The following is a 23,479-nucleotide window of genomic DNA, read 5'->3' on the forward strand; positions in this document are numbered from 1 at the left end:
TGGAAAGCAGCAGGTCCAGAGTCGAGTCTTAGCTCTACCCCCACCCCTCCCTGCCCCCCACCACTGAACTGTGATCTTGGGCAAGTGATTTCCTTCTTGGGACTCAAATTTCCATCTGTAAAATGGGAGTAAATTGTACTATTCCCTTAGAAAGTGGTTTTGGGTACTCATTTCAAGATTGTGTCTGGTGTAATAGGTACTTGATAGACCATGTCTGTCCGGTGCTTGCAGGGGTCAGGACTGGGCATGATAGACGGACCAGAGAGAGCCCTGGAAGATGACAACTCTCTTTCAATCTCCCACGTTCCCACATTATAGCTTTTGGTAAGTGGCTTCATCCAAATGAACTAAATGTCCCTCTCTTCAACTCTGAAACACCTCGAGGCATTTTAAAGAACAAATTAGCTACCATTTGAATCACACCCACTCTAGTAGGTATTTATTTAGTAAGGCAGGTCCAGGCCTTATAACTCTTAGTAGCACTTTTCAGGGGTAACTTAGAAATCTGGACCAAGACCTTAGACCTTCTAGCCAGGGGCCAGCAAACTTTCAAGATGGAAGAGCCAATCCTGTCCCTCACAACAATGTAAAAATTATTTAAGAGCCAGCGATGTATTTTTACAAGCAAATTAAATCTGAATAACATCCTTTAAAAATGTCCAATTTTACTCCCGAATCACAGGTCCACACCGAGAGAGCCACACCTGGGTCTCGAGCCAGTTTGCCGACCTCTAGAGCCAGCTCTGCGTTTCCTAGCCAAGGAAGGAGGCCGAGAGAACGGACAGGCTGGCTCCAGGCTCGATCACCTCTTAGTGCCCCCGATCAGTCAGAGCACAGAATCCTCTTATTAAAGTTCCGTTCTTTGTCCCCTAAAACTTACCATGTTGAAATCAAACATATTTGCAAATCCAGTTTCAATGTTCGTCAGTCATTAAGGCAATGCAACTGAGAAACAAACTAACCAAACACATGCTCTTTTGCCCAATTTCTTCCTAAACATGAGCCTATTGATGAAGTCGCTACGCAGGGGCAGGCAATGGCGGGCCATCTCTTCTTGAGAAGAGCGTCCCCAGGATGGCCGAGTCGCTGGCTCTTTCCTCTAAAGCCAAGTGAGAGCTGAAAGGCCAGGCCTGCTGTTCTCCGAAGGGCTGCCGTCCTCCCTCCTACTGGGGGGGGGGGCACAGGGCTCCCCCAATCTCTCTCGACAGGAACTCCTCCACTCTAGCACAGGGGTTGAAAAGAGGGAACGCACTGCTCTCCATTCACTTTTCATAGGCCGCCGCAATGGCATCTAGAACAGAATAGACTTTTTCTTCTCTGTCGGAAAGCCTTGCACAGAACAGGAGATCGTTGTTGATAATATTTGTCCATTACACACAGTGCGGCTCTCAGCTGAGTTTACATTTAAAGGATGCCACCAGCTGGGCTCCTTCAGGGTTGGTGACTGCCCAAGGTTGGACAGGACATCGCTTGCTCAGTGATTTCAGGATGATAAAAACAAAGTCAGATAAGCCCCCACTCTGGGGAGGAAGGAAATGGGATTGAGGAAATGGCAATATGCAAGTTTCATTGTCATCAATGTTTTATTTCCCCAGTTGGGAGGTATCAACATGAGTGGTTATCTATTTCTTTCTTTTCCTTGTTTTATTTTTTTTAAAACTGACTGTATCAAAGGCACAGGAATTGAAAATGGTATTTATCAACTGTATGAGATCTAATAACACTATAGCGTTAACTCTTTCCTTTCTAGTTCAAGATCTCTTCTCATGGTACAGAAGCATTTGACTAATAATATATTGACTCAAAAGAATTTTGTCGCCTTGCTCACCACTCCTTCCTGCCCTTGATTCCTTGATTCTGAAGCGTCCCTTAGACATGGGACCAACCCTGGTCGAAGGCTCGCCTGTGCAGTGCACTGGCCACGAGGCTCTAAATCCCTGGGTATTCCTAAATTCCAGTTTCCTCGCCTATGAAAGCAGAGTTTTATTATACCTGACTTTCAGGATTATCACGAGGTTTAAATTGAATAAACGCGGAAATGTTAATTTACAGTGTCGTGCAGGTGGTAGGGCTTCACCCACTGTTAGTTTCCATCTTTCGTGTCTTATCTTTACACTTCTCGGTGTTTCTTGAGGTTTTTGGCTCCAAAGAAAGGTATAACACAAGGGCGGGGAAATTAAGGTAGGGCAAACAGTATGCAAACCCAGTCAAATCATTTTGTTATTAACACAGCCTTGTCCCACCCCTATGGTCCTATATCGTAGCATTTCTTTTCTTAATATTTCTTATCTAATCTCACTGTAACTTGAAACCAAAACCAAACCCACTGTCACTGAGTCAAGTCCGACTCATGGAGATGCAGTAGGCTAGACTGGGTTACCTACTGAGGTCACTATCTTTCGGGAGACAGCTAGCTGGTGGATGTGAATCATCGACTTTGTGGTTAACAGTCTAATGCTTGCTCAGTGGAGCCACCAGGGCTCCCTAGACCACAACTTAACACAGGACAATAAAAAAAAACATGTTTTGTGTTTGTTCCTAATCACAGAACCTCTGCAGATAAAATGTGGGAGGTGCATTCTATGGCATCTATCTACTTACTTATCGCTCAGCCTTTCTTCAAGACAGTGTCCTTATCAAAATACTTTATGTGCTTACAGATTCTCTGTGACCACCTCCACCCTAGCCATTTCTGTAAGTGAGGAGACTTGGGTTCTAGGTCTGCTCTGCCTCACAGGCTCAGAGTAAGTAACCCTTTCCGTCTTTTTCCTTCCACAGAGTCCAGCTTTTCTTAGTTAAACAGGGAGGTTCCACTAGCTGGATCCCTCTAGGACTACAGTTCTACCTGCATACTTAATTAGCACATGCATGAGCAGCCTTACATCAGGTAGGAAGTGGCCCCTTCAATGGGAAATGCCGCATAATTATGGCGGATTTTGAATTTTAGGGAGCGAGGCTCTAGCACTTGTCTTGAAGACCGTCCACTGGACATCTTCTGTGGACTTCTGGGTGGCACTCACAAATAAGTCAGCGTTGTCAAGAGGTGTTTTAAACAGAGAGACAAGATACACTGTCAGTGAAAGGATTGCTCTTGGCATTTCTTTTTAAGATGAGTGGGGGAAAGATGGCCTTGCACCTTTGTATTCCAATAACCTCCCCCACCCCTCACCTATTTGTTTTTAAGATGGAAAGAGCAGGGGAGAAGCAGGGGGTGGGGCAGATACCCAATAGAGGTCATTCTTCCAGAGAAGGGGACTTTAGAATATTAGAGGGAGCAAGGACAATATTCCCTCCCCTGCTTTATGTTTGTATGGCGGCCCGGAGGGGAAACACGAGAGGCTGCGGCAGGGGAGGCGCAGTCTGCCTTGAGTCTGAATGTGTGTGGGATTTACATGTTGACACTGATTGTATTGTATGGCCTCGATGCTTCCCCCTTCTTTTCCATCTCCTCTCTGTCCTCCTTGGTCTCTGCAGCTGTGCTTGTCAAGTCCCCAAACTGGCTGGATCTCCACCTCCTCGGGGCCAAGGGCATGATCCTGTTTTCTGTGCCCTTTCCAAATGGTTTACTTCTATAACAAAGTAGACTTGTCTTAAAATTCCGGTAGATGCCCCTTTCTTCTCCTGCCTATCTATGATCCCTTAAGAAGAGACAAGCAATTAAAGAAACCCCACAGGACATTAAGAATTCCTTTCCTGTATGTGTGGAGGCCTGGTGAGTCTGGGCTAGCTGTGGGCCACTAACCTAAAGGTCAGTGGTTCAAACCCATCAGTGGCTCTTAGGGAGAAAAACGAGCCGTTTGCTCTGGTGAAGATGTCCAGTCTCAGAAACCCAGAGAGACTCGCATAATTTGGACCACATTTGATGGCACTGGATGGGTGTCTTTATGTAAGGACCCCTCTTGGTGCAGTGGTTAGAGCTCTTGACTGCTAACAGAAAGGCCAATAGTTCAAATTCACCAGCTACCGCCACCACCTTGGAAACTTGTGGGGGTGTCTGTGCTTAAGAATTGACTAGGTGCCAGGGGTTGGTTATGGACAGTGTTTATGCCTGCTATCTCAAATGGAGTTGAATACTGGCTTGTTTCCTGGCCTTTTTTTTCTGACAGGAGCACTTCATCCCAGAGATGCTAAATTGTTTGCTTACATCCACACCGACAATTCATGCTGGAAGACAACCACCCAGGAGAACATGGCACAGCATGAGGGCTGGCACCGTTTCCCACCATCTCTCAAGTGGCGGACACCCTACCTGGAGGTACTGGCAGGAGCGTTCCTGCTGACAGGACTGAGCCTTCACCAGGGCCTGGTCCACGTTCACAGAGGCCTTCTGGTAAACCTCCCGGGCTCGGCTGACCGTGAGCGTGGACGACCAGGCGCTCTTCTTCAGGAGCGGGGCCTCCAGACTGACGGGCAGGTTGGCACAGGTGGAGCACTTGACGTCGTTGTTGCTGCGGGAGCTCCTCACCGCCTGCTCGCTGAGGGTGTTGTAGGCTTCCACGAAGTACTGCGAGGCCGAGCGGTCGGGGCACCTGCCCATGGTCATCACGCCCGAGGGCGTGTGGTAGAGGCACACGTCACCGTCCAGGTTGTCGTCGGAGCTCCACCACGCGGGCGAGGTGCCCGGCCGCGCTTTGGGCTCGGCGCGCCGCTCCTTGCTCTTGCTGCGCTTGCTGTACCGCAGCGGCTGCGTGTCGTCGGGGCTGGCCTTGCCCCCGTTGAGGCTGCCCTTGGACGGCCCCTCCAGCGAGTGGGACTTGGTGAAGAGCTTTTGCACCGAGTGCACCAGATGCCGGATGCGGCCGGGGCTGTCGCTGCGCTGCTCCAGGGCGGCGCGCTTGTACTGCACCGTGTGGTAGCCATCGCGGCCCAGCGGCAGCTGCCTCTCGAACTGGTCCAGGAGGTTGGACGGCAGGCGGTTGGCCTTGGTGGCCAGGGTGCGCGGCCCGAGGGCACCCTCGTCGTCCTTCAGCTCCTGCTGCGAGGTGTAGTGGCGCCGCGGGAAGGTGCTGCTGGCCAGCGGGTCGCTGAAGGGGCCCACGCACTCGGCCTGGAACGAGTTGCGCTGCGTGTAGTAGGGGTGGTCGGCCGGGTGCGGGTCCACGGGGCTCAGCAGGTATGGCTTTCGGTCCGAGGGGTGCGCGAGCGCATCGCAGGCGGCATCGCAGGGGACCCCGTGGTGGTGGCTGCGGCTGCCCGAGAAACCTTTCATTGCTGATGGGCGGCCCCCGCCGGGGTCATGGACCCCCCTGGTCAGCGTCCAGTGCCCTCTCCGCCACGGCCCTGGGGGAGACAAGAACAGGCAAGGCATGGTTAGCACTCCCCTTGGTACAGCGTGAGGTGCTCTCTGCTGCTGTTCTTGCTGGGCTCACATGGTTTCTGGGGTGGGGGTGAGGAGTGGGGTGGGGGAACGGCGAAGGAGGGGGCTGACTCCAGAGCTTGGATGGGAAAAGGAGAGATGTAACAGCGATTAAGCTCGAAGGAGAAAGCAATAAGTTATTTGAAAGATCTCCTTTCCCCCATTTCCAATAACTGGATGCATCTTTCCTTTGCGTCTGGTTTTACCCTGAACTGGATGTTAACCTTGAGGATAACACACGCCAGGGGCCCCGTGTCTCTGGGACTTGGCCGGACCCTTGACAGGCGGGGCAGCTTCTCCTCCTGTCTTGTGGACTCCACACCCATCACTGGAACCTAGGGGCTTTGATGAGGCAATGGGGGGTGGGGTGGGGGGAGTGGGGTTGCTTCGTTGGTGAATGCACTTGGCCACTGACAAAAAGTCTGCAGTGTGAGTTCATCAGGAAGCACATCAGAAGACTCACCCTCTCACGTGCTCAGAGCAGACCCGAACCCCGAAAGACTCCTTGGGGAGTTGAAAGAATGGCTGATTTTACGGACTAGCTGTCTTTCAAAGCACTTGTGAGTGAACCTGAATCAACAACTTGTTGTCAGCGCTGGATGTGTTTGCATCAAGGGACTGCTATGGGTGCTAATTGTTGAGACCCCCAAAGCCATGCTCCCAGGACTTTCAAGGCGGGACTGCGCCGCCAACTTCTCAGCTGATCATGGAGCGCTTGGCCATGTGCGCCACTCAGGGGCTCTCCAAGACTCTAGAAGGGGTCGTGCATGCTTCTAAACAAAACTGTGGCAGCGAACTAATTTAGACAGAAAAGTCCATCGCAAAAGAAAGTCTTTGTCTATAAAACAGGTCCTTCCAAATATAAATTAAAAACGAAAAAACAAATACAAAAATCCACTATGGTAAAAAAATGCCTATGGTTATTCACGATAGCATTTCAATGTATAAAACAATATGAAATGATGCTTGAAACTTTTCTTTGGAAGCCGCTGGGGCCCATGTAGGTTTTTCTTGCTAAATCAAGTGTGAAACTGGCAAGAGGCAAATACATAAATTAAACATATTTACTCAAAAATGTATGGAATTATTTTAATCATATATCAGTATTTAATTATCTTTAATTTGTGAAACGACATTTCACATAAGATGACAATTACTTGAAGACAAGCAGAGCAAATGAAGTATTTTAAGGTCATTGATAATGAATCAATATAAATGATGTAACAGGTGATCAGCTCTGTAAATCTAACAGTGTGGCTAAATTTTAAGTGGGTTCTTTCAGTAGGTAAGTCCCCAGGTAACATCCATTTATATTTTCAGGTTTTGTACATTTACCCTTGTGGCAGTCACCTTATCTGGTGTCAATTTAAGGATTAAGAGTGTAGGGGTGGAGTCTAGGCTGTCAATCTGGAGATAGCCAATGAGACTTCTGTGGGCATGGCCTTCTCCAGAAAATTCTGGGAAATCTGGTACTTCCGCCTTGGAGGCGGGAGACACTTCTCTCTCTGCTACTCCCTGGGAGACATTGCAGAAGACAAGCCACATGGACGCAACCAGACCTCAGAAGCCAGAGAAGCCACAGAATGACCCCTGCCAGTGCTGAGATGTTTCCAATGCCCCTGGATCCAAAGACTTTTTACCCACTGGCCTGTGATCTTCTGCATTCGGCATCATTACATGTGTTTCCTGAGTCTGAAGAGGACTTTATTGATTGATATCAGAAATATGGGCTAATATCAGACTTATGGACTTGATCTGGACTGGGCTGGGATGTTTTCTCAATGTTCAGTTGCTCTTGTATATAAATCTCTTTCTTTTACACATAGGTGTGTCCATGGATTTGTTTCTCTGGTCTACCCAGACTAACACAACCCTCAATTTGAAATAACTAAACCAATACCTACTTGTAATGGCCCTGGCTGTGTGTGCAGTCTTTAAACCATGGAAAGACCTTTGCTTGCACTAAGGTAAGGCTAACCAAACCCACTGCCATCTAGTTGCTTTGACTCACAGGCACTCTAGAGAGCAGAGTATTGCTGCTCGCTGGGCTTTCTGAGGCTGCAAACTGTTCAGAGTTGCAGACAGCCTGATCTCTCTCCCAAGGAGCATCTACTGTATTTGAACTGCTTACTTCTAACTCCTCACCCACTAAGCTGCCAAGACTCTTCAAAGCTCAAAGCTCAAAGCTCACTAACGACCTAACTATTCATTTCCAACACGCACACAGCCAGTCATCCTTACTGATGACTTGACGGGGTGCCTTCTTTACAGGGAAGGTGGGTCGTGTGCTGCCTAGGACGGCAGTGGGCAGCTGTGGCCATCCAGGTCTGGAGCCAGTCAGACCTGTATTCCAATTCCAGCTCTACTGTGTCTTGCTGGCCTGTCAACTAGAGACTGGAGTGATCAGAGCCAAATACATAGGGACCCTAGGAAAGGGTGTCCTCTCTCTCTCAGGGACTTCCATGCATTTCCTACTGTTCCCTTAATCTAGGCGTCTTCTCTGCTCGGTAACTGCCTCAGCCTACCCTCTCGGAGAACTTGGAGAAAGAAACCACCGAAGGGAGGGAGTCAAGAGAGCCAAGACTTTTGTTCAGTCCTGGCGTCCAGTCCCCCGCCCCACCCCTAGGACCAAAGAACACTAAATTATTGGTTTTCTCTTTACAAATAAAAATTAATACTTTTCTGGCATTTAAAAAAGGAGAGAATTATATGCACTGGTTCCTATTACTGAAAAAAAAAATCGGAGTTAAAGACACACAGAACAAATGTCTTTCATAGTCCAGGGACAGCTTGTATAGGATGCGATCACGTGTGTGTTTTCTTAAGAGAACCAAAAACTGCGTCTTAATGTAAACTTTGTAAAAAGCTTTTAAGACCTTTCGTGCTCTAAAGTGAGGTCACATTAGCTCATGTGAAAAAGGCAGTACGACTTTGGACAGTGTTAAGATATGACAAAATAACAATTTATAAATTATCAAGGGTTCATGAGTGAGGGGGGAGTGGGAAGGGAGGGGAAAAATGAGGTGCTGATGCCAGGGGTTTACTTGGATAGAAAATGTTTTGAGAATGATGAGGGTAACAAATGCACAAATGTGCTTTATACAATTGGTGTATGTATGGATTGTGATAAGAGTTGTATGAGCCCCTGTATGATTTTAAAAACCCAACAAAACAAAACAAAAATGGCAGTACACAGTCTGAGTCATTTTTTATGTGCACAACCTACTTTTCTGGTCAAGGTCAAATAAATTACTTAACACCCAGGTCCTTTCTACAGAAAATTATCCACTCTCTTCTACCCTCTGTTCATGTTAAAATGAAAAGATACCAGTTTTTATTTATCATAAAATACAGCACCACACTTAGTGAATTCCTGAAGAGTAGAGACAGATATTCTAAAACCCTAATTGTGCTGACAAGTCAAACTCACTGCCCTTGAGTCAACGCTGACTCCTAGTGACACCTGTGGGTTTCTGAGACAGTAACTGTTTACAGGAGTAGAAAGTCCAGTCTTTCTTTTACAGAGCTGCTGCTGGTTTTGAACTGCTAACCATGTGGATCACAGTCCAGTGAGTCACCACTACACCACCAGGGCTCAGTGGGCCTATTTCTATCCTTTTTCGTTTTCTCATTCTCTTGACTCCTAAATCCTCATTTGGGCTGTTTTCTTAGATCATTCTTTAATTCTTTTTTATTAGTAGCCCCAGGAACACCATTTGCTCCTTCCTGTAATGTGATCCAGACATGAACTACATCACCTACAGACATGAACCGAGCCTCCATCATGTGAAGGGGCTGAGGAATGCTTTGAAAAAGATGACCACACGCCAGCAACACCGTCTCCCACCCACCCCCGAGAACATGACTTAGCCAAAGAGGAGATGAACAACGACTTTTGTCTTTTATGCATTTTTGATAAGGCAGCCCTTAGTTGCCCTTGAACTAGATTTTAGGTGACTGTAAAACATTTCTGAAAATAGTAAGGGAAATTTCCTTTGACACCTCGCTTTTTTAGCAGGCCTGGAAGTGTGGGTCAACCTGCCTTCCCAGGGTTTCTATGACTACCGTGATCATCTCTTGCATTTCTTTATTCAATATGATTTCAAAATTATTTTTTGTTGTCTTTCTAAATTCACTTCTACCATCAGAGCAAATGTCTTGATTTGGGGCTTGGCAAATTTGACGACGACAGTGTGTCCGTGAGATTCGTTCAGAGAGTGAAATGCACCTGGAGCATGCGTTGCTATAGAGTTGATGACGATAGCAAGAACGATCAAGCACAGAGGAGGAAATGCCCAAGGTAGGTCATTTACGAGACCCAAGGAAAAAACAAACGAACCACACATCAGAAGATGCTGACAAGGAGAAAAATAGCTCTTGCAAAGCTGGCACGTCCTTATTTCATTTTTTATTTCTGCGTATATCTTCATTTAGAGCTGCTGTTCTTGATTTTTCTTCACACCCAGAGAACGGAGCCAGCTGAAGGCCCTGAACGATCTTCCCCACAGAGGACTGTAACCATGCTACCCCGACTCACTTCAGATGGAACACCGTGGGTAGACAACTGGAAGCATCGTGCTGTCTTGGAGGGTCCACGGCCCTTCCAGTCGCTCCTCCACATGTCCCGGTGACAGCATGCCATGGAGGTGAAGGAAAGGGATCTCTCTTTGTTTTTAAACTTGTTTTTCTTACTTAAGGTCAAACGTGGTGCTCTTTTATTTTTTTATTAGTTGGGGATTCATACATATCATCTCATTCCATAGTTCAATCCCATCCAGCACCTGCCACCACCCCTGGACCGTCTTCCCCACGAGACCCTTATTCTACTTGCTATCTCTCCAGGTGTATCAATCCTACATTTCATATACTGAAAAATGAAAAAAACAAACTATATAACACAACCTCAAGAGGGTGACCTCCAATGATCTGACACCTCTGCAATATATTCTAATATGTACAACCGAAAAACAAATAAAACAACACAGACCCCAAACACAGAAAATGTTGGAAATCCGGCCAGGTCCAGCGGGAACAGGGGCCATCTGCTGACAAGGTTTTAGCTATTCAAGTCAAATTTATGCCTTTGATTGTCAATACCCAACTCTCTAATGCACTCTGTTCACTAACCACTTTCCTCCCATCCCTCACTTGTGGATAGAGGGAACTCAACAGAGGCTTATTTCCTTTGCAGTTCCATGAATGGATCTTGGGCTTCCGCTGTCATCCATGGCCTTCTGCAAACCAGAGTCTCACACTTCAGCTCTGATACTAATCCCTCCTTCGACTTCGGATTATGGGCGTCACAATCCTTTGGTGACTGGTGATGGTGTGCTGCTTTCCATGTGGACTTAGTTGATATCTCACTTAGATGGCTGCCTGTTTGCAGACAAGCCTTTGAGACCCCAGACACTATTTTATATAATAGCCGGGCACCATCTAATTTCTTCACCATCTTTTGCTATAGCACCCCTCTCCTCTGTGTTCCCTTCCTGAGGGTGAGTATTGAGCAGAACTTCACTGGGTGGATTAGACTCTACCTCAGACACACCTAGAACTTGAGGATGTAAGTAAAAAAAATTACATGGTGTCTGAGGAAGGAGAAGAAAGCTGTACCATGATTGGTGAGCTGTTGGTAGGCGGACAAAGAAGGTCTTGCTACATCAGAGTGCTGGATGTATTAAGATATGTATTCTTATAGCAAATCTGTGATGGTCATTCTGTTTTATTTGGTTTTAACTTGTGTATATTAGGGTGTATCTCAGAGGTGCCATGCCATTAGGGGGTTAACCCCTTGAAGTTGTGATATATGGTTTTTTTTCTGTTTTTTCAGTAAATGAAAGGATTCTCTTTTGAAAAGTCTGAAGTAGCCCCAGAATAATGGCTAACTACCTTCCCCACTCTTCCAAGATGAAATAGAAATGGAAATGTGGTTAGAGGCTGCTGAGGTGGTCCCAGGCCATAGGGACCCTCTGTCAATAGAGCAAAACACTGTCTGGTCCTGTACCATTCTCACAATGATTCCAATGTTTGCACCCACTGTTGCAGCCACTGCGTCCATCCCTCTTCTTAAGCGTCTTCTCTGTTTTGGTGGCTCTCTACCTTACCAAGCATGTTGTCTTTTTCTAGGGACTAATCTTTACTGAGAAAATATCCAAAGTCCCACCACCCTTGCTTCCAAGGAGCATGCTGACGGTACTTTTTACAAGACAGATTTGTTATTTCAGTAGTCCATGGAGTTTTTGATATTCATCACCACCCATTAATTTAAGTACATTGCTTCTTCTTTAGACTTCCTTATTCAATGTCTGACTTTCAAAGGCACATGGTGGGGGGGGGGGGGGCGTTGAAAATCCCATGGCTTGTAGATAAATAAATGGATTTGGAGTTCACAGTTAATTCTAGCCCCAATCTAAGAATGATTAGTTCTTATGGCCCTGCTTGATGCTGGCCCTCATGAAGAGATCACTAAAAATATGGGTGCTGTAGCAAAGTGTGGTGAAGAAACTAGATGTACCTGGCTATCAAACAGACTACTGTGTGGGGTCTTAAAAGCTTTCCTTTAAACAAGCAGCCAGCTACAGTGAGACATCACTTGTCTACCCAGAAGAAGCCTACCAGCCTGTGTGATCCAAGGATTGTAAGTATGAATCCCAAATCTGAAGGAGGGAATAACATCAGAGCTCAAATTGTGACCTATTTTGCAGAAGGCTATGGCTGACAGTGGAAGCTCAGAATCTATGTGCAAGGTCATAGACCCGGCATGTGAGGAGCCTTGATATCATTCAAAGTTCAGTGGAAAGCAGATTACTGCAGTGCAATTAGGCTGAAAATCAACAATGTATCATATGAGCTCTCTGGTTGATTCTTTAAAAAATCATTTTTTGGGGGTTTTGTACAACTTTTATGACAATACATACATACATACATTGTGTCAAGCACATTTGTAAATTTGTTGCCATCATAATTCTCAGAACATTTGCTTTCTACTTGAGCCCTTGCTATCAGCTCCTCATTCCCCCCCCCTCCCTCCCTCCCCCACCCTCCCTTTCTCACGAACCCTTGATAATTTATAAATTGTTATTTGGTCATGTGTTAAACTGTCCAATGTCTCCCTTCACCCACTTTCTGTTGCTTGTCCCCCAGGGAGGGGGTTATATATAGATCATTGTGATCAGTTACTCCTTTCTCCCCAACCTTCCCCTTCCCCTCCTGGTATCGCTACTCTCATTATTGCTCCTGAAGGGATCATCAGTCCTGGATTCCCCGTGTTTTCAGTTCTTATCTGTACCAGTGTACATGTTCTGGTCTAGCTGGATTTGTAAGTTAGAATTGGGATCATGACGGGGGGAGAGAGGGGGGGAAGGAAGCATTAAAGAACTAGAGGAAAGTTATATGTTTCATCATTGCTACACTGCACCCTGACTGACTTGTATCCTGGCTTGCAACCCTTCCAAAAGGGGATGTCCAGTTGCGTACAGATGGGCTTTGGGTCTTCACTCTGCACTTTCCCTCATTCACAATGATATGATTTTTTTCATTCACTGAATAATATTTATGGAGCTAGCATACATATGTAGGTAGTTTGTGGATGCATAAAAAACATGAAACACTTATTTTGTTTCAGATTGGCGGGTATGGCCTTGCAGGAGTGTCCCAGCCTTCAAAGATAATGTTAATACTTTTGGGATGCTTTAAAGACGAAATGAGTTTAACGTATGTAAATGGAATATGCACTGAGTAAAAATACTTGTTGATTTCCTTTGGTTCTTTACATGGCAACTACGTTGATCTTTCCACTTATCAAATGAATTCTCTACTTTTCATCCTCAGGGTGTTGCACTTTAAGAAGTCCCATGCCGCTCTCTCCTAGCTAATTTGTACCCTTCCTGGTTTTAATATTTATTTAACTTGGGGGTACTCTTCCTTATTTAATGTGGTTCCATTCTCGTGCAGATATTGCAGCATTAAGATGGCCATTGTCATATGTGAGGGAACTTCAAAAAGCTCCTGGAAATACATGACAAGATACTGAGGTTTTTAAAAAGCACTTGTTCTTAGTGCGGTGGGGTCAGATCAGGCACAATTCCCACACTGTGTCTCCCTCCAGTGTTGTCCCCCTTAGGGCTATGGGTCAGTCAGGGATGTCGTGTCTTGTAGTGGGGCCGGCCATATGGTCCTCTCTGTGCATTGGCTGTTCTGAGCAGGGAGATTGTCCTCAAGGCTTGGTGGTCTAGTGCTCCACTCTCTTCCTCCCCCTTCATTTGCTCCTGTGTGCTCTGATCAGAACATGTCCTTCTCCCTGACTTGTAGTTTCAGTGTTGTCCTCTGAAGTAAATTCTTCTGGGTGGAGGGGGTGCTGTCCTCATAGTTGGGATTGGAATGGGCCCCACAGACCTCTCTACGGGTTCCCTGCTTCATGGCGCTATGTTGCATTCACATCTTGGAGCACTGGATTGAAGTCTGGTCCCTTTTTCCCTCAGTAGACTCATGTTGTGCTTGTCCTTTTGTGCTTGGATTACTTAGCATAATTTCCTCCAATTCTTCCCATGTGGAGATTTACAGGCTTTTCTTTGTTTGTTTGTTTTTGCATTGGTTTTTGTTGTTTTGTTACTTTGTTTTGTTCTGTCTTGTCTTTGTACAGGACTAGAAACAGTACATCTCAGGTGCACAGCAGTCGGAAGGGACAGCCAATATGTAAAGGTCTCTTGTTCTCCACAGACAATGATTTTTACATAATAATGATTACATTAATTGTTTGAAATGCAGTTGAGTTCCCTCCTGGATGGCCATGAGCTTACCAGCCATGTCCACGCACAGCATGAGCCAAGGACAGGAGAGTGAGACAAGGTAGGCTGATTTATTGTTAACCAAGGCTTATAGATTTTTTTCCCTTTGATGCCTGATATCTGATCCCATCGATACCTCATGATCACACAGGCTGGTGTGCTTTTTCCATGTGGGTTTTCTTGCTTCTCAACTAGATGGCCGCTTGTTTACCTTCAAGACTTTAATACCCCAGACACTATATCTTTTGATAGCTCAGCACCATCAGCTTTCTTCACGACGTTTGCTTTTGCACCCACTTTGTCTTCAGTGATTGTGTCAGGAAGGTGAGCACCATGGAATGCCAGGTTTAATCGAACAAAGTATTCTTGCATTGAGGGAGTACTTGAGTGGAGTCCCAATGTCCATCTGTGCTGCTACCTTAATACTAAACCTATGAATATATACAGATAAATCTATATCCCTATTGTCATATAGAAATATATTTACATATATACATGCTTGTATTTATTGCCTCTTGGTCTATGTCCAGGTTCTCTAAGCACAGGAAATGTTCTGGAATTCACTTCTTCTCAAGGGTGTCTGTAGTTTGTTAAGGCCCACACAGGCAATAAAACATAAGTTGGACATGGCTTGTGTGATTTCTGCAAAGAGCCTGTAAAGTCAGGAACACAGCCTTCTTTACTGGCCCCCTGGATGGAACACAGACCACAGGGATGTCCGGGAAGTGATTTAAAGCCTGGTCATTTTAGGGTCAGTACTTAACATAGACTAAAAACCTACTTTCTATTTTTTTTGACCTTCTGAATTGGTAGCTGAAAGAGATAGCTGGATGTTATTTTCCTTTACGCTCTCAGACTTTCTGCTTGGAGATTGTCGTGTGCTGCATACGCAGAGTCACACAAATGCCAATAGACTGAATAAGCACACTCTGAATGCCCCAGCTCTCCTACTCGAAGCACAGTGCCAAGCCATTTTGCATGTGCAGAATGTATTTTGGCTTTTCATTAACATCAATTGCTATCCTAGTCATTTGCATGGTAATTATGTTTGTGAAGGCCTCCTTTGATCAGCGGCTCCTGCAACGGAATGCTTTAGAGGTGTTTTCCTTTCAAAAACATACTGTATTGTATATGTAAAAAAAAAACACCCAAACCTAAAAAAACCAAAACAAAACAAGAGAAAAGAAAAGAAACCTTCCTCAACTCGGTCACAGTAGGTAGTACAATTACAATTGCTGTGTCTTCATAGGAAGCCCTGACGAAGTGACTTTATAACAATCTATAATTTTCACAATAAAAAGCTTGAGGGCAAAATTCCTTTAGAAATGGTTAACGGAGCATCGCTAATATTGGTGTATACTGTGACTGCTGGGTAAGTAAGGTATTACAGGACATAGGTGAGAATTCTTATGTGGAGATACTTCAGTTAGTAGCTTATGAAGCCTTGTACCTGACCCGAGTCTGGATTGACCCAGGCTGGAGGATGACTGGCCTGATGACCTCAGAGATGTGCTTCCCATGGATTGCCTCCTGCTCCCCATTTTCAGAAGAGGGTTTGATTACATCAGGGGAGGCCTAAGATTGATTTCTTTGTGAGTCAGCTAGGAGGATGAGGATGTGGTCACCGAGAACACACTTGGTCAGTAGTTCAGGGGGGTGCATGCTAGGTAGGGGGCATGCTACCTTACAGGGGTAGAACTGATGTCTTTCATGAGGGTGGGATTGGGGGGCGGGAGGGGAAAAAGAGGAGCTGATATCAAGGACTCCAATAGAAATGAAATGTTTAGAAAATGTTGATGGTAATGTATGTATAAATATGCACGATACAATTGATTGATGTATGGAATATTATATGAGCTGTAAGATCCCCCAATAAAGTGATTTTAAAAAAAGGAATAATATTTCCAGAGAAGAGAAAAATAATCAGAGTCTATTAAAAAGAGTTGAAAAAGTTTGTAAATCATAAATTAATCTAGGGGAAAAAAGCAATGGGGAAGAAAGGAAACGCAAACAAATGATCCAGTGAATTTCCAAACCACAAAACAGTAGAAACTGAGCAAAGCAATGGCATTAGTCTTTCATTAAAACCTGAGGTAGTTTTCTCTGCATCTCTTTTAACCAGCTGTGAACATGTTCTGGCATATTCTAGATAACTTTATCTTTTCGAAATGGAATCAGACTTTCTCCCATGAACCTTCTTTTCAAACATGCAGTTATTTTTCTTACCCGTTGCTATGCAATTCTACGTTATCATCTGCTGTGGCCTGGCACATGATCCTGACAGGCCCCCTTTGTGGAAGATGCTCAGCCAACACCTGCATGCTTCCTTTGCTTTTTAAACCACACGCGAAATCTGCTGACCGTGTCCCAATCACCCTCCTGAAGGCAGTTACCACCCCTGCTGACTCAACCTGGTTTAAAAACATAACCAGCGAGATCCATTCAAGGGATTAGCTGAGCTTTCAGATGCTCACTTCCAAAAATTTAAATGGAAACATTCTTGGGATGAATCTCGGTCTCTGATGAGGCTAAGTAAAGGAAGGGCCAGTGTGGGTACCATAAGAAAGCAGAGCCCTGTGAAACTGTGAGGCACAGAAACCAAGTGCAGGCAGGGAGGAAAGAGAGGCGAATAGGCAGCGGGAAGCAGATCTTGGAACCATACAGCCCTTGGGAAAGAAGCAGATAAGCGGCTCAGCAAACTATCAGCTCTTGTAGGCCAGATCCACACAGAGCGACACATCACCTGTGGTTGTCCCAGGCAGGATCATGGGAGGTCCAGCAAAGAGCACCGGTCAAGAAAAGGTGGCCTTTACTCTCCCAAATTGGGGTGATGTTAAGCATAAACGGACCATCACCAAGGTGGTTTATGCCCCAAAGAGGCCACATGGGAGCCAGCCTTGGCATCATCCTCATGCCCGTTGACTGAGACATCTGTACTTGACTCTATTACAGTTTATACTATTGGTGTCTGACCCAAGGCACAGTATTCTCCATTGTCTCACAGGCATGCAAAAGTTGGACACTGAATAAGGAAGACCAAGGAAGAGTGGGTGCATTTGAATTATGGTGTTGGACTACTAAGAGGACAATTCGGTATGTGTTGGAAGACGTCAGGCAGAGGGCTCCTCAGAGGCAAGGACGGCCAGACTTCATCTCACAGACTTTGGACACATTGTTGGAGACCAGTCCTGGAGAAGGACGTGTTTGGTGAAATGGAGGTACAGCAAAAGAGAGACAGTCCCTCCTGCAAGCTGGATTGACACAGTGGCTGCATCAATGGGCTAAGGCGCAGAGACACCCGTGAGGATGGCACAGGGTGGTGAGGTGGCTCGTTCTGCTGTGCAGAACGTTGTTATGGCTCAGGGCCGAGTCATAACCCCTAACACCCCCTACCACCACTTATTGTCACCAAAACTGTCACCCCACCTGCTGCGTGGGCAATGACCAGAAGCTATGATAGTTTCCAGTTTCTGCAGGCCATCATTTTCTTTTCTCTTAAAAAGAATGTCTAATAGGCTTTTCATTTGCAATAGTTTTCGATTTGCAGAGACTTGGTAAAGATAACAGTGAGAGTCTATCCCATGCCCCTTTCCCTTCCGCTGGCATCTTACATATGAATACGACATATGTGTCACAGCGATTTATCAGTGTTGCTGTGCTATTGCTAATTAAAGTCAATACTTACTCTGTATTTTTTAAGTAGCACCCTCCCCCCCCCCCCGCTGCTCCAGAATCCCATCAAGGACCCCACCTTATTGTCTGCTGCGACTGCAGCTCAGATTCTCATTGCTTTGACAGTTGTGATTTGCAGGCAGTCATTTCCACTGCCTTTCTCAGTCTTGGAAGAAAGGGCCTGGCTGCCCACTTCCAGAAAACACTGCATTAAGACGGTATGGAGTACGGCAGTCTGATCGCATCCTGGGGATGACACAGAACTCAGCAGTGTTGCTGTCTTCCTGTTGTGCACGGCCTTCAGTGAGTTAGGGGCCAACTCGGCAGGCAGCTCAGGACGATGATGATAGGGTCTTTTTTTTTGTAAAGTAAATTCTGCTCTTTCTGATCATAGCTTTATTTGGATCTGTTATTATTGAATCCCCATGGCTACACCAGGGATCCCAGACAAGGACTCTGAATAACTGAGACTGGAGAGATTTAGGCATCCTCACAAAATACTTCACTATTTTAAAATGACTCATTTTTCTACTCATCAGACACCCAGACAGGCACCATTCTTCCAGCTGCCCCTTCCCCAGACCCCACCGTTGCATGAGACTCAATCCATTTGAGAACATCTATATTTTGAAGAGGTGCTAGTGATATGCTTGCTATGCGGGTCTGAGGGTCCCTGTTGGCCTCAGCTCTGTCAATGGAACACAGCCGGCTCCTGGGCCATCTTCAAAGTTGTTTGCCCCCTTGTGGAATTCACTGAATCCACCCATCTCATTAAGAGTCTTTCTCTTTTCCCTTGCCCCTCTACTTTACCATGTTCTTTTCCAGGGCCTGGTCTCACCTGATAACACGTCCAAAGTACTTGAGATCAAGTTTGGCTTCAAAACGGCCTTGGAGCTGTTCTTCCTCCACGACAGGCATATTTGTTTTTCTGGTAGTCCATGGCCCTTTAAATATCCTTCCCCAACACTATAATTCAAATGTATGTACTTTCTCCAGTCATTCTCATGTATTGTTCCGCTTTCACATACAAATGAACTGATTTTAAATACCCTCCCTCAAACATACGCAAATCTGAAAGGATACACTTTCTTTTTGATTACTTGAAACCTTACTTTATCATTTTCTTGACAACTATCTACAAGGACTTTCCGATGAAGACATCTACCTGCATGTCTGCATGAACTTCAAAGTATGAAAAACCTAACTGACAACTATCCACAAGGACTTTCCGATGAAGACATCTACCTGCATGTCCGCATGAACTTCAAAGTATGAAAAACCTAACTGACAACTATCCACAAGGACTTTCCGATGAAGACATCTACCTGCATGTCCGCATGAACTTCAAAGTATGAAAAACCTAACTGACAACTATCCACGAGGACTTTCCGATGAAGACATCTACCTGCATGTCCGCATGAACTTCAAAGTATGAAAAACCTAACTGGCAACTATCCACGAGGACTTTCCGATGAAGACATCTACCTGCATGTCCGCATGAACTTCAAAGTATGAAAAACCTAACTGGCAACTATCCACAAGGACTTTCCGATGAAGACATCTACCTGCATGTCCGCATGAACTTCAAAGTATGAAAAACCTAACTGACAACTATCCACAAGGACTTTCCGATGAAGACATCTACCTGCATGTCCGCATGAACTTCAAAGTATGAAAAACCTAACTGACAACTATCCACAAGGACTTTCCGATGAAGACATCTACCTGCATGTCCGCATGAACTTCAAAGTATGAAAAACCTAACTGACAACTATCCACAAGGACTTTCCGATGAAGACATCTACCTGCATGTCCGCATGAACTTCAAAGTATGAAAAACCTAACTGACAACTATCCACAAGGACTTTCCGATGAAGACATCTACCTGCATGTCTGCATGAACTTCAAAGTATGAAAAACCTAACTGACAACTATCCGCAAGGACTTTCCGATGAAGACATCTACCTGCATGTCCGCATGAACTTCAAAGTACGAAAAACCTAACTGACAACTATCCGCAAGGACTTTCCGATGAAGACATCTACCTGCATGTCCGCATGAACTTCAAAGTACGAAAAACCTAACTGACAACTATCCGCAAGGACTTTCCGATGAAGACATCTACCTGCATGTCCGCATGAACTTCAAAGTACGAAAAACCTAACTGACAACTATCCACAAGGACTTTCCGATGAAGACATCTACCTGCATGTCCGCATGAACTTCAAAGTATGAAAAACCTAACTGACAACTATCCACAAGGACTTTCCGATGAAGACATCTACCTGCATGTCCGCATGAACTTCAAAGTATGAAAAACCTAACTGACAACTATCCACAAGGACTTTCCGATGAAGACATCTACCTGCATGTCCGCATGAACTTCAAAGTATGAAAAACCTAACTGACAACTATCCACAAGGACTTTCCGATGAAGACATCTACCTGCATGTCCGCATGAACTTCAAAGTATGAAAAACCTAACTGACAACTATCCACGAGGACTTTCCGATGAAGACATCTACCTGCATGTCCGCATGAACTTCAAAGTATGAAAAACCTAACTGACAACTATCCACGAGGACTTTCCGATGAAGACATCTACCTGCATGTCCGCATGAACTTCAAAGTATGAAAAACCTAACTGACAACTATCCACGAGGACTTTCCGATGAAGACATCTACCTGCATGTCCGCATGAACTTCAAAGTATGAAAAACCTAACTGACAACTATCCACAAGGACTTTCCGATGAAGACATCTACCTGCATGTCCGCATGAACTTCAAAGTATGAAAAACCTAACTGACAACTATCCACAAGGACTTTCCGATGAAGACATCTACCTGCATGTCCGCATGAACTTCAAAGTATGAAAAACCTAACTGACAACTATCCACAAGGACTTTCCGATGAAGACATCTACCTGCATGTCCGCATGAACTTCAAAGTATGAAAAACCTAACTGACAACTATCCACAAGGACTTTCCGATGAAGACATCTACCTGCATGTCCGCATGAACTTCAAAGTATGAAAAACCTAACTGACAACTATCCACAAGGACTTTCCGATGAAGACATCTACCTGCATGTCCGCATGAACTTCAAAGTATGAAAAACCTAACTGACAACTATCCACAAGGACTTTCCGATGAAGACATCTACCTGCATGTCCGCATGAACTTCAAAGTATGAAAAACCTAACTGACAACTATCCACAAGGACTTTCCGATGAAGACATCTACCTGCATGTCTGCATGAACTTCAAAGTATAAAAAACCTAACTGACAACTATCCACGAGGACTTTCCGATGAAGACATCTACCTGCATGTCCGCATGAACTTCAAAGTATGAAAAAACTAACTGACAACTATCCACAAGGACTTTCCGATGAAGACATCTACCTGCATGTCTGCATGAACTTCAAAGTATAAATAACCTAACTGACAACTATCCACAAGGACTTTCCGATGAAGACATCTACCTGCATGTCCGCATGAACTTCAAATTATGAAAAACCTAACTGACAACTATCCACAAGGACTTTCCGATGAAGACATCTACCTGCATGTCTGCATGAACTTCAAAGTATGAAAAACCTAACTGACAACTATCCACAAGGACTTTCCGATGAAGACATCTACCTGCATGTCTGCATGAACTTCAAAGTATAAAAAACCTAACTGACAACTATCCACGAGGACTTTCCGATGAAGACATCTACCTGCATGTCCGCATGAACTTCAAAGTATGAAAAACCTAACTGACAACTATCCACAAGGACTTTCCGATGAAGACATCTACCTGCATGTCCGCATGAACTTCAAAGTATGAAAAACCTAACTGACAACTATCCACAAGGACTTTCCGATGAAGACATCTACCTGCATGTCCGCATGAACTTCAAAGTGTGAAAAACCTAACTGACAACTATCCACAAGGACTTTCCGATGAAGACATCTACCTGCATGTCCGCATGAACTTCAAAGTATGAAAAACCTAACTGACAACTATCCACAAGGACTTTCCGATGAAGACATCTACCTGCATGTCCGCATGAACTTCAAAGTATGAAAAACCTAACTGACAACTCTCCACGAGGACTTTCCGATGAAGACATCTACCTGCATGTCCGCATGAACTTCAAAGTATGAAAAACCTAACTGACATCTATCCAGGAGGACTTTCCGATGAAGACATCTACCTGCATGTCCGCATGAACTTCAAAGTATGAAAAACCTAACTGACAACTATCCACAAGGACTTTCCGATGAAGACATCTACCTGCATGTCCGCATGAACTTCAAAGTATGAAAAACCTAACTGACAACTATCCACGAGGACTTTCCGATGAAGACATCTACCTGCATGTCCGCATGAACTTCAAAGTATGAAAAACCTAACTGACAACTATCCACGAGGACTTTCCGATGAAGACATCTACCTGCATGTCCGCATGAACTTCAAAGTATGAAAAACCTAACTGACAACTATCCGCGAGGACTTTCCGATGAAGACATCTACCTGCATGTCCGCATGAACTTCAAAGTATGAAAAACCTAACTGACAACTATCCACAAGGACTTTCCGATGAAGACATCTACCTGCATGTCCGCATGAACTTCAAAGTATGAAAAACCTAACTGACAACTATCCACAAGGACTTTCCGATGAAGACATCTACCTGCATGTCCGCATGAACTTCAAAGTATGAAAAACCTAACTGACAACTATCCACAAGGACTTTCCGATGAAGACATCTACCTGCATGTCCGCATGAACTTCAAAGTATGAAAAACCTAACTGACAACTATCCACGAGGACTTTCCGATGAAGACATCTACCTGCATGTCCGCATGAACTTCAAAGTATGAAAAACCTAACTGACAACTATCCACAAGGACTTTCCGATGAAGACATCTACCTGCATGTCCGCATGAACTTCAAAGTATGAAAAACCTAACTGACAACTATCCACAAGGACTTTCCGATGAAGACATCTACCTGCATGTCCGCATGAACTTCAAAGTATGAAAAACCTAACTGACAACTATCCACGAGGACTTTCCGATGAAGACATCTACCTGCATGTCCGCATGAACTTCAAAGTATGAAAAACCTAACTGACAACTATCCACAAGGACTTTCCGATGAAGACATCTACCTGCATGTCCGCATGAACTTCAAAGTATGAAAAACCTAACTGACAACTATCCACAAGGACTTTCCGATGAAGACATCTACCTGCATGTCCGCATGAACTTCAAAGTATGAAAAACCTAACTGACAACTATCCACAAGGACTTTCCGATGAAGACATCTACCTGCATGTCTGCATGAACTTCAAAGTATGAAAAACCTAACTGACAACTATCCACGAGGACTTTCCGATGAAGACATCTACCTGCATGTCCGCATGAACTTCAAAGTATGAAAAACCTAACTGACAACTATCCACGAGGACTTTCCGATGAAGACATCTACCTGCATGTCCGCATGAACTTCAAAGTATGAAAAACCTAACTGACAAGTAGGTTTCATTTTCCTCATTCAAAACACTCACAATGTAATGAGTGGTGTTAGACTTGCAATTCCTTAGACACTGCTCCTTCCTGCTGTCTCTTCACATCATTTTTCCATTGCCTTCCTCTTCTTTTATGGTTA

This window comes from Tenrec ecaudatus, chromosome 15 (assembly GCF_050624435.1).
Source record: "Tenrec ecaudatus isolate mTenEca1 chromosome 15, mTenEca1.hap1, whole genome shotgun sequence".
NCBI lineage: Eukaryota > Metazoa > Chordata > Mammalia > Afrosoricida > Tenrecidae > Tenrec > Tenrec ecaudatus.